The following is a 12,975-nucleotide window of genomic DNA, read 5'->3' on the forward strand; positions in this document are numbered from 1 at the left end:
GCAGGACTCTACTTGCAACAAGTGTGTATGCAACTATGCATATGAGCGAATGCACGATGCACAAACACTCGTGTTGTGTGGCCCTCTCTGCCGCTGATGGTGAGCTGAGAGAGCATGTACTGTGCTTGGCTGTTGCCTGTTGTAGGGATGGTAATGGGTCCAACCATTTTACTTACAAAATTTAAGGATCAGGTTTATAACGAGTTAAAAATAAAATAACATAGAGTTTTAAGCTAAAAAATTTTAAAAATTAAATATGGTCGTAAAAGAAAAGATCTTGGCCCATTAACACTTGGTGCCCCGAGCCATGGCGAATAACCAAATAATATTGCCAAGTAGCAACAGAGCTCACTTCATCTTTGCCGAGAGTTGACTTCTTTTGTCATACCAAAGGGATCGATTTTTTTAAATTAATATTATTTTAATGAAAAATCAAAAAGTAGAGGCTATCCGGGGAAAATCGCAAATTTAGGGGTCTATCGAACGGTGAGCATTCGAATGGAGTCTATTGTCACGCCCAGAAATTTATACCAAATTTCTGAACAATAGCATGTATTAAATCTCGGTTCAGGAATCAGCCCGAGTACACACTATGACAAATTAATACACAGTTCCACGACTTAGAAACAAATAAAAACAATTATCTATCGAAATACAGTGGAAAAGGAAAACAAACTAAACCATCTAATTTTCAGCTTCAGCTGGCGATGACGGCTCCACACACAGGCATTCTCGACGGCGGACTGAACCTCACTTCAACCTTTGGAACAACCTTCTTCTGACTTCTGACTCAGGCTTTGGCACTTGCTCTGGTGGGGAAAAAATTAAACAAGGCTGAGTACAAACCACCGTACTCAATAAGTAACACCCAAGAGGGGAGAATAATGAATGCAATAGGGTATCAAGGATAGACTAAGGTTAAATTGCACAAAAGCTACAGTAATTTAGCAAAACAGTAAACAAAATAGACTAAAATAAAAGTAAAGTAACATTTAAAATAATCGTCCATTGTTAAACTTTACACCACGTTGCAACAGGCCCAAACCATTGTCCAGTGTTACACCACACTGCAAGAGGGTAAACCCTCTGTCCAACATTAAACCACATTGCGACAGATCCAAACCACTGCCAACGTTACACCACGTTGCGCAGGGTCAAACCAGTTTCAAGATTAATCAAGTTATTAATGGTTCAACTAATCCTAGCGAATCTGTCAGTTCGCCCAATAACCGCGGGCACGGCTATTCGAATAGTTTTACTATATAGAGGTGTACAACTTTACCCACAAGACATGGCTCCCAAGCATGTTACCATGCCCCAATGTATCACCACGATACCTCAGTATGAAAACCATGATAAGACCTTACACCTAACCCTTCGTAGACAATCGCACCACACTTCAGGTTTCGCCCCCACCTTTACACCAAGTCGGGCAGCCCCCTCTTGTGCCTTGGTGAATCTGGAAGCAGCATAAGACCATCGTTACACCACGATTCCCATCCATACTCCATCACACCCACCCTTGCCTGGGTACGTCGAATAGGGACAAGCTAGACTACAAGTCTCACCGTTGCCCATTCTGGCTTGTGGTTAGTATGTATAAGACTTCTAGGGTTTTTTGAGAACCGGTCCTTAACTGCCATGGGTGCGACTCTCAAAACCATGCACGCACAACCCACCATAAACAATATTTTAGTTGTATTAATCCACATCAGGAAATTAATAATGATCACAACCATTAAAGGTCTATCAAAGTCTAACAGATATTTAAATAAGAATTGGTGAGCTAGTTGAACTAAGCATGAATAAGCATTTCCTAAGCCTATTTCTAGTCAAATTAACCCTGGGATGTCAATAATAATAAATGGGAATCAACGGGTATATTGTTAATTGCCCAATAGATAAATAAAGTAAATACATTTGAATACAATGCATGTTTGAATGCAAAAGCGGGGGATTTTATAATCATAGGTTCAATATGATCAAATAAGGGTGCCACTTGCCTTGCTTAGACCCACGAGAAACTTCGGCGACGACTTCGGGAACGAACAGCGCTGCGACGGGGTCAAAACCTACGACAAACAAGGCAAAACAAGCAAAAACAGACTATAAAAATACTAAAACAGAGAAAGAAACTATTTTTAATGGATTCTTTGCATTTTTCTGGATTTAATGAAACTTGAATGGACCTAAACGAAGACTAGATGAATTAGGTATGAATTTTAGAAGATTAACTGTGTTTTTAAACTAAACAGAAAACCTTAATTGATTTATTGCCCAATTAATTGGAGGTGCTGACGTCAGCGGAGAGAGACACACGCTGACAGAGGGGACCCACTTGGTAGCGGGGCAAGGAGAATGACAAAGGGGGCCCACGGGGAGAGAGAGGGGGTTCGGCTGACGGGTGGGCCCGGCGAGGCAGGGAGAGAGAACAGAGGAGGGGCGGAGGAGATGGCTCGGTCGAGCGGCAGCGAGTGGCTAGCAGCGGATGCCGGCCGGCGGTGGTGGGCGGCAGCCGGCTTCGGCGTCGCGAGAGCGACGGTGACGGCGGAGGGTGGTGGATGGCGGTGACGGCCGGCAGGGGGTCGACGAGCAACGGCTCCAGGCAGTGCGGGGACGGCGTGCGCACGGCGACGATGGCGAGCGGCCGTGGAGGCGCACGGGCGCGGCTACGCAACCAGCGGGCGGCGGCACACGGAGGGCGGCGACCGACGGGCGGCGCGGAGGGGAGGACATCGGCCAGAGGCGGGGGGCAGAGACGGCAACGACGCGGCGACTGCGGGCGCACCCTGGCGATGGGGGGGTCGCGTCGGCGAGGCGGTGGCGCACGCGATGACGGCCGGCGGTGAGCGAGAGCGGCGGCGGCACGCGAGATTGATCGGTGGCGGCAGAACTTGGGCGCGGCGGCGGCGGGATCGGCGTGGAGGAGGCGGAGGTGGCGTCGGGTTGCGCGGCTCGGAGCGGCGGCGTGCGGCGGGATCGGTGGCGACCGTTGCAGGCGACGGCGAGACCGGGGAAAGGGAGCGGCGTTTGCACACGGGAGGAGGTGGTGCGGCAGTGACGCACGGGCGCGAGCGAGGTGCGCGTGCGACGGTGAAGCGCGGGTGCGAGGGCGCGTTACGGCTAGCGGCGTGCGACGCGATGGCAACGACCACGGCCACGGCGCCGGCGAGGGTGCAGTGGTGGCAAGTCGCGGCCAGTGACGTCGCGGCGCGGGCGCGAGTACGGCGGTGTGGCGAGGAATGCGCGGCGCGAGGGCAGGCGCGGGCGACGTGCGCGTGGAGGATAGCTGAGGTGACCGCGGCACGAGGGCGAGGCACGACGAGCGCGAACACGGGCACGCGGCAACGCGCGGGCACCGGCTGGAGGTTGGGGATGACCCCGACAGGCGGGCCCCACCTGTCGGCGGCCGAGAGAGAGGAGAGGCTGAGCGATGGGCCCTACCTATCGGCGCGACGAGCGGGCTGCGGTCTAGGCCGGTGCTTGCGCGCGAGAGACAGGGCGACGGGGAGAGTTGGGCCGGCTTGCTGGGTCGCGGGAAGGAGAGGAGGCCGAAGGGAGAGAGGTGGAGGCGAGCAGAGCGGCCCACGGCTGATGGGCCGGCCCTGGCGGGAAAAGGAGAGAGGAGGAGGAGAGCGGGGCGAGCTGGGCTACGGTGGGCTAGAGGGGAGAGCTGGGTCGGCCCACGCGGGAGAGGGGAGTAGGCCAAAGGGAGTTGGGCTGGCAGGCCGACGGCCTTGTCGGCTAGGAGGGAGGAAGAGGAGGGCTGGGCCGGATGAGAGGGAAAAGGGAGGCAAAGGGGACTTCGAGCGCGGGTTGGGCCACGGCTCGCGGAATTGCAGACAGTATACACATTCGCACGACAGAACCAAATCGTGCACGAATCGGAGATTTGTACGACGAATCAGATCCGATACGCGAAACCGTGAACAGTTAGCGGAATAACGACAGGAGTTAACGACTCGTTAAATCGAGATTTAAGGACTCGCTAAACCGGAAACTAAAGGACTTTAACGTAAAACCAATCTACGTACGAAATTAAAGTCTGCACTGTAGATCAATCTCACGTTAGCTAATAGATTAGAAAACATAAGCAATTACAAGGTAGATCAATAATAGACTGATTCGCATGAGTAAAATATATGCGAACCTGATATTTGGTGAACAGATTAGCGACGGATTGCTGCTGTTCCTCGCTGCTCGGATAGGAAACCTAAACAATTTAACGGTAAATGAATTTAGATTGATTTGCAAGGATAAAATATATGTGAACCTGAGATTTGGTGGAAAGAAACCGGCAGACGGCTGCACTGCTACAAACAGGGATGCAGCAGGGCTGCTAGCGGCTTGCTGCGCAGCTGATGGACAGGAGGCGGCAGGCGGTGGCTCGAGGTGCACGGGAGAGGGAGACGGGGAAAAGAGGTGAGGCTCTAAAGGGGTATTTATAGGGGGAGCTTGAGATAAATCTAGTTATCCATCTCCTATTAAAAAGGAAATAGATAGAATTTTAAAGGGATAAGATTTGGAGTCCTAGTGGATTAGAGATTTGTTTTACCGTGAGAGAGAGGTGGGGGCTCACGGCTTGGGGGAGGAGGGAGAGGAGATCGCACCAGGTGGGAGGGAGCAGGAGGTGCGACCAGGGAGGAGGAGGAGGAGTTCGTCTAGGGAGGAAAAAGGAAAAGAGAAAAAGAAAAAGGGAAAAAAGGAGAAAGAAAGGATGGAAAAAGAAAAGAAAAAGGGAGGAGGGAAAAAAGGAATTGCCTCCAATTTTACCGATTTTTTTTAAGTTTATTTGAGCAAATTTTATCGATTGCAAATTCAAATATAAATCATGTTAATGATTTAAAATGCTTTCGGAATATTTTGGAATATTCTAAAGAGCTTCTAATTGATTGAATTAAGTTACACTGTTTTCTCCTGAACTTTAGTTAGACAAATTATTTTTAATACATTATTTAATTAATTTTAGGCTTGAGTAAACTCAGGGCATGACACCTATTGAACGGAGAGAGTTCGACAGGGCCCACCACCCGTTCGGCTGCTGAGCTAGCTGGACCTGTCGAACTGCCGCAGTTCGATAGGGGCCTGTCTAACTTTGGCAGTTCGACAGGGGGGACTGTCTAACTTCCAAAGTTAGACAGGGGACTTCCAAAGTTAGACATGGGGCCCTTTCTAACTTTGGAAGTTAGACAGGCCCCCTATTGAACAGGGACAGTTTGACAAGCCATGTCCAACTGCAACGCTTTCGATTAGTCCGATCTCCTCCCCAGTTGACTGCTGGCTGTTCGATAGTGGTCCTATCGAACTACGGCAGTTCGACAGGACCCTAAATTTGTGATTTTTCACGGATGCCCTCTAATTTTGCGATTTTCTATTAAAATAATATTAATTCTCAAAAAAATTCAAAGGGCTCAGTGCAGCCGCATTCGTTTGAGGGTTGGTAAGTTAACTTACTTTGGCACAAAAAACATAGTAATAGATTAGTATATGATTAAATAATTATTAAGATTAATATGATATTTTTTAAAAAAAACTTTTCTATAAAAAAATTTGCAAAAAAATACACCGTTTAGCAGTTCGGAAAGCGTGGATGCAGAAAACGAAAGGGAAAAGTTAACTTAGATGGGGGCCGAACGTGGCCTGCGTCTTTGATGCAACGACCAGAGTATCTAAAAACATCTCATGTTTGAAAGCAGGAGTTTGGCTGAAAAGCTTGTATCAACGATGATCGTAAGTTCAGGCTTTGTTTGGAGCTTAATTAAATAGAGTGAGAAAAGGGTCAAATACCGCCAATGATACTGGGTGTAACTGTATGTGTCAAACAAGTAACACAACTTGATTGAAGGTCCATCCAAATCTTATCTAAGAACCTGCAGGGCTAGTCTGGAAAGTTGATATGCACTACATTGAAAGGCTAGTATTCGAACAAAGGTTTTATGTCCAAATAATTAAAAACTCCAAGGAATTGTTTGGATGACCCTTGGTGAAACAATAATACAAGACATGAGCAGAAAATATGAACTATCGTATCCTTTAAAATTTTAAGAGCCTCATATTTTCACGTCTACTTATACTTATAAACTAAAATTTAAATATTTAATGGTTAAATATAGAGTTGATTTTGAATGTTTTCATCATAGTTTAGTTTTCAATCTTTATTTTTAGATCATTAAGAACAAATATATATATATATATATATATATATATATATATATATATATATATATATATATATATATATTTGTTGCACAAATTATTTTTCGTTTGGAAATACAGTCTGACTTTCTTCGAGAAAAAAAAAAGCCAAGCAATGAGGCTGTAAAATTAGCCACTTCTTTAACGGTAAATTCCAAGGAAATCTCAAGAAACATCCACTTTAATTTCCCAAGGAAAATTCCTCAGTTGTGCTTGCAAAGTCTTTGAATATGTGACATCTCGGGTTAATACTTAGGTGGTGTTTGGTTCTTTAGTCCTAGGACTAAAAATTAATCTCTAGACTAAAATTTTTAGTTCGTACTGTTTGGTTAGAGGGACTAAAAGAGACTAAAGGTGTATCATATATAGAAATTTTTGTTAGGAGACGTGTGTAAAAGGAAGTTTTAGTCCCAATAAGTATCTATGGAAGGTACTAATAGACTAATACAATTTTAGTCCCTTTTATTCCCTCCTGTTTGAGTTTTTAGGGACTAAAGGAGACTAAAATGAAGGGACTAATGGATTAGTCATCTAAACCAAACAGGGCCTTAGTCTCACAAACTTACAACTTACAAGAGATAACACAAAATAAGGAAACGGTAGACTAACCAACACAAAGAGAGAATAGACTAAATAATTTTCTAATTTCTTTGGAAAGTTCCATGCATACAAAGAAAAAAAACTCGAAGAATCTGATCTCCAAAGTCTCGTAACACTTCATTAACTTGATGCCATCATCCTTCTTTATGTAACAGGGACCAATGTTACACCCAATTTGTCTTACTCCATCCATTCCATGATCTAAAGACTTTCTACTATTTCTAAGATTTATATGGATACTAGTAAATCTAAACATATATATAAAACATATATATTGATCAATGGCGGAATGCAAACAAAACCAAAATGTCTTATATATAACAACGGGAGTACATGTGGATTTTGGGATTATTTTTTTTCACCGTAGTTTATTTTCTGTCTTAAGCTTTTAGATCGCTAAGAACATATGTATAGAAGTTTTATTTATAAATTATTTCTCATTTGTAATACTCCTTCGATTTTTTTTGTTTGACGCCATTGACTTTTTTATCTACGTTTGACTCTTCGTCTTATTCAAAAAATTTATATAATTATTGATTATTTTGTTATGATTTAATTTATTACTTAAGTAATTTTAAGTATAATTTATAATTTTGTATATTTGGATAAAATTTTTGAATAAACCGAAGGATCAAACGTAAATAAAAAGTCAACGGCATGAGGGAGCATATGGTTTGATTTTTTTTTTTGTCAAAGTACACCAAACGATCACCCTAAGTAAACTTTAGGGGCCTAACTTCCACCATATTTTTTTGTTGATGCCATTAATACTTGCCTGGGCTCATCAACCCACGGTGAGAGGTGAAAACAGTCAAACACCATATCATGGATATATATTGAATCATGTCGCCTGTGTCTGTTTCGTTCATGGCATGCTCATGAAATTTTTCGGATGCAACTTTTGACTCAAAAAGCTCATATGATTTGTTTTCCTTTATGGATGATCTCTAGACATATAGCTCATAATTTCTCTTCTCTGATCAGCGGTCAATTAATGGTGGCATCAGTTAAAAAATAGCCAAAAAAAAAACAAGCTAACCCAGGCAGCGGTCCAGCCGGGCGCGGGCTTGCACCAAAATGTGTTGGGGTCATGTGCATGTCCCACGACAAAAAAAAGGGGGGAAATAAACACTGTCCTCCTACCGATCAAAACTGCCATGTAGAACTACTAGCACATGCACTATGCTTCGACTTGGCGAGTAGCTTAAGCCCGCCACGTCGGAGCAAGCTCATCATCTTAGTATAGTCCGTGCCACTATAAGAGTGCACGTATCTTCTGCAAGATACGGTGTCTTCCGACAGAAAGTGAGAGAGGGGAGAGAGAATTCAGGAGAGTAGGACAGAGAGCACAGATCTGAGAGCCCCCGCCCATGAACACGAGCGCTGCTGATGTCGGCATCGCCGCCCCTGATGCCGCCACTGTCATCGCCGCCCTCGAACCATCGCCGCCAAGGCCAGCCACCAGATCCGTCCACGACCCGTCACCGAGCTTCGACGCGCCACCGCGACGAGCCCCCAACGAGCTCCGACGCGCCGCTGTCCCCGATGCGCCGCCTCCTAGACCCGCCACACCGGCCAGACCACCGCCGAGAGAGATGAGAGAGCTCGGGACTCGGGAGAGGGGAAAGGGGGAGAGAGGAGAAGCTAGAGAAGAAATTTATTTCTGCTTGGTCCACCTAGACACCCTGTACTATAAAGTATGTAGTAGCCTCATCCCACGTGTTGGTATCTCCCTTTTTTTTCTAGGAAAATGGCTTACATAGTGAATTTCCTGCTAGCCAGCTACCCGCAACCCCAGTGGACCTCACAGCACACAGCTGCTACGACATCGAGTCAGCGACAGGGCGGCCTGGCCTGTACGTACCGGTGAGAGCGTCCCAGTTGGCCCAGCCGTCCTGCGCGCGTACGTCACTCGTACTACGTACGTACGCGCGCGGTCCGCAGCCTGCAGCAGCGCGCGGCGCCGCGAGGTGAGGCCGGATCGCCCAAGATTCACCTGCCGGCCGCGCACGCACGCGCACATCGCCGTCGTCGGAACAAGAGGAGCTCGTCAGTCTCGTGAACCCGAGTCATTTCATTTCGGTCGAACCAAAGCCTCCCCGTCTGGCAGAGTGGCAGGGCGAGCCAAACCCCGGCCCGACCGGATTGATGATGGGTCGGAGCCGGAGTTTTAATTGGCCGACGCGAAACCAAAGACGCATCACATGTACCGGCGTTTCCCCAGCACCTGCACATGTACCGGTGCCTGCCCGGTGGCCGGTGGGCGGAAGCCGGAGGCCAGCCCGGAGAGGCAGATCGAATCGAACCGGCAAACGCGCGCCGCGCGTTCTTTGGCGTAGTAGCTAGTACGTATTGCCAGCGGAAACACACCGGACGTGTGAAGGTCTCTTCAAGCTCCGGTGAATTTTGCTCAAGAACTTGTACGGTAGAGCAGCATATACTGCTAGTATACACAATGATATGTTTGAAATTTGTTATGGTATTAAAAGGGTAGTTTAGTAATACAGTTATTTAGTTTGAAATTAATTTTAAATAATGGCGACAGATGTCGGCATATGTGGTGTTATAAATTATTTTTAGTTTATAATATGTTGTTTAACTTTTTTCATAAAAAAAACCAAACAATCATCCATTATTCCTGCCGAGGGGGGTTCTTTATATGTATACATATAGTTAACTCATCTAAAGGACTTCCATAGTGATTACTTGCACAATTTATAAGTAAACTATAGAGGCTTAATACCCACCCATATTGCTGTACTATGTACTATCTACTGTTAGTATTATTCATCAGTATAATCGATCTGGACTCTTCGTTTATATTAGTATTTTAGTACTTAACCAACTCAGTGATTATGGGTAATATTGGTATTTATGATTTTATCAATTGTTTGTAAGAGGTTTTATCCATATCATATCGTATTGATACCTAGCATGTACTCGATGGTATATATTTTCACACGCATCCAAATGTATGATTTTACTCATGTAAGCCCATATTTTTGGACAATTATGTCTCTCTGTGTTTCTACTATTGTTAAGTGAGATAGTAGTAGAAATATATGTAAATCGCTTGATAAAAATATATCAATGGTTCAGATTTATTTTTACTACTACCAGTAAAAAGCACCGTAACAAGACTCTTAGCAGGGGTAGGGGTAGTTGTTTGGGCTCATCAGCGCAGAGCGAAGAGATGAAAGCACCATATTATGGGCAGCATCTCGACGTCCCTCCTGTTCATGCTGCCAGTAAAATAAAAACGCTAATTTATCAAATTATCCCACATATACCTTTTAAAATTTTACCTTTCAATCTATTTTAGTAGACATATAAATCTATATATACCATTATTTCATTTACTCCTGTACTAGCAGTACTTGTACTAATCTCGTTGCTGCCTATAACCAACGGTCATTGTTGGATGGACGGGCGCCATCCATCGACGAAATTACTGTAGGCACCGCGGGTGATTTTTTGATTCTGTGCGCATGCGTACTGCGCACGGACGAAATTCGCCTGCGCCATTCCGTGGCAGGCTAGCTATAGGTAGATGGTCCTGAACATGCAATTCGTACGCACATGGATGCATATATGAGCGGAGTATGTACTACTATATGCTGTATCTGTAGCATGTAGTGTACCAGGAGTACATGATGCTACATCCCTAGCATAATATTTTTATTTTTTATTTTTCCGTGTCCAACGTTTGATCATTTATTTTATTTAAATAATTTATTAAAAAACTTTAAAAAATTAATCACGCATAAAGTACTATTCATATTTTATTATCTAGGAAGAATAAAAATATTAATAAAAAATTTCAAATAAGACGAAGAGTCAAAACATTGTATAAAAAACTAAAAAATGATTTTATTTCGGAACAGAGATAGTAGTACTATATAGCATGTAACTCTTGCCTGTCGGTGAGCCTACAAAAGTACGGGAATGTAAGGCCCTGTTTAGTTCTTAAAAAAATTCAAAAAATATCGCATCGAATTTTTAGACATCAAAATGTAGCATTAAACATAGATGAAAAAACTAACTGCACAGTTAGGGAGGAAAATAGTGAGACGAAATTTTTGAGCCTAATAAGTGCATGATTAGCCATAAGTAACTCACATGTGCGAATGATAAATTAATTAGGCTCAAAAGATTCGTCTCGCGATTTCTAGGCGAGCTACGAAATTTGTTTTTTAATTCGTGTCCAAAAATCTATTCTAATATCTGATCAAACATCCAATATGATACCTAAATTTTTTTTCACGAACTAAAGGGGCCTTAAGATGAATTACCACATTACAATCCAAAGATAAATAGACAATGGGCTTCGATCCCAGTACGTACGAATAGGATGTGTTGTTTTGTTTGACGAAAGATTATTAGATTTTTTATAATTATTTAATAGTATAAATGATAATATTATCTACTATAAATTTATAAAAAGCCACTCTATATAGAGATGGCACGTTGATTTTTTAAAAAAAATATACTGCTTAGCAGCTTAGAATTTATGCCCATGAAATATGAGCAATAATCTTGCCAAAAAGAAAGTAGCCTACTCCTACGTGAGATTTGTACTATGTGTTGGACTGTAATTTACTTTGAGCAATTATATATTAGCCATTTAGCCTAACATGATCATCTCTGTTTAACGCAGAATTGATTTTATTCACTGACCTGATTTATAAACTTATTGAAGACCGTTGATTGCTTGGTTTCTTCATTCTTCCCTTTTTCTTCCGGTTGTTGCGCTGTAGTCTGTATGGGCTCATTGATAAATATATATTTTCAAACGAAAATATATTTTTTGTTTATAAATAATTTTATTTATAAATTATTTTTGGCTTGTAAATATATATTTTGTTTTTAAGAAAATATGGGCTCATTGATTGTTTGATATTTTCAAACAAAAAATATTTTATAAATAAAATTTGTATATATATATATTCTTAATGATCTAAAAGTCAATACTCAAAATAACTTCCGTAAAAAACATAATAAAATATAAAATTTAAGGTTAAAATTTAAATTTTAGCTTATAAATATAAGCATGAGCGAAAAGATGACGGTGATCATCTTTTGAAAAAGAAAAACTAATTCATCGTATGTCATTCGAAAGTAGGGGCGGAGCTACCACGTAATCACTGGGGTCATATGACCCCAATAACTTATTGTTAATTCTATTTTAAGATTGAAATTTTGCTTTAATAAACATGATTTGACACCGTGATATTTGAAGAGGGCCCTCAGTAATATTATTCTCTACCTCGCCACTGGTCGAAAGGATTTTTTTTTTTTAGCAAAAGTCGAAAGGACTTAAAGGAGGGCGTGTCCTTGTTCGTGGTCCAAACAAAGCCAGCCATCAGTTGGCCGTACTCCTTTTAGTTACCAGCTAGTAATGATGGTTGCGGCTTTGAAAACTACTATATATAATAACGTACAGTTGCAAGCACGTCACGTAAAGTACTTAGCAGTTAGTGCATTCATCATCTACTTAAGGTTAATGTGAACCAGAAATAAAATATACATGAAACGGATAGGAACAAATGAACACAAGTTATATCATAATAATATAATTAACAAAAAAAATAAGGTGTAAAGAGCATGGATGGCACATTTCATTTTATAATGAAGTCATATATAAATATATAATTCACCCTAGGTCAAAAGATAACATAAGACATATTAATTTAAAAAATAAAGCCGAATTGAGGGTTCAGTAATTATTGTGCTTAAAAATTGGTTAATATATAAGAGAACATGCTGCTAATATATCCCTAGTGTGCCTGCCATGGCCTTGCACTATACCGTACCGTGAATGAGCAGCAAGAGCTGTTAGCAGTAGCAGCAAGCACTAGGAAGCTCTGAGGAGGAGCGCAGACCAGCAGCACGGTAGCGCCTCACCTCTACACTGCATTCTGCTACTTTGCATTGCAGTACTGCATCGCGGCGGGCGGCGATACGGTGAGGCGGTGGGCCGCATGGCCACGTGCTCGTTTCAAGGTGCCGCGCGGTTGCAACTGGGGCTAGCCGGCGACGTGATTGGTCGATGGACGATGGGATGGGTGATGCCGCCTGACCTGAGAAAGAGAAGTTAGGGCGAATTGAAGTTAGGGCGTCGAAATGATTGCTTGTTTTATTTTGCTAGGCTGCGCCGTGTAGGCCGACGGTGCCGCTTTG

The sequence above is a fragment of the Oryza brachyantha genome, chromosome 2 (assembly GCF_000231095.2).
Source record: "Oryza brachyantha chromosome 2, ObraRS2, whole genome shotgun sequence".
Classification (NCBI taxonomy): Eukaryota; Viridiplantae; Streptophyta; class Magnoliopsida; order Poales; family Poaceae; genus Oryza; species Oryza brachyantha.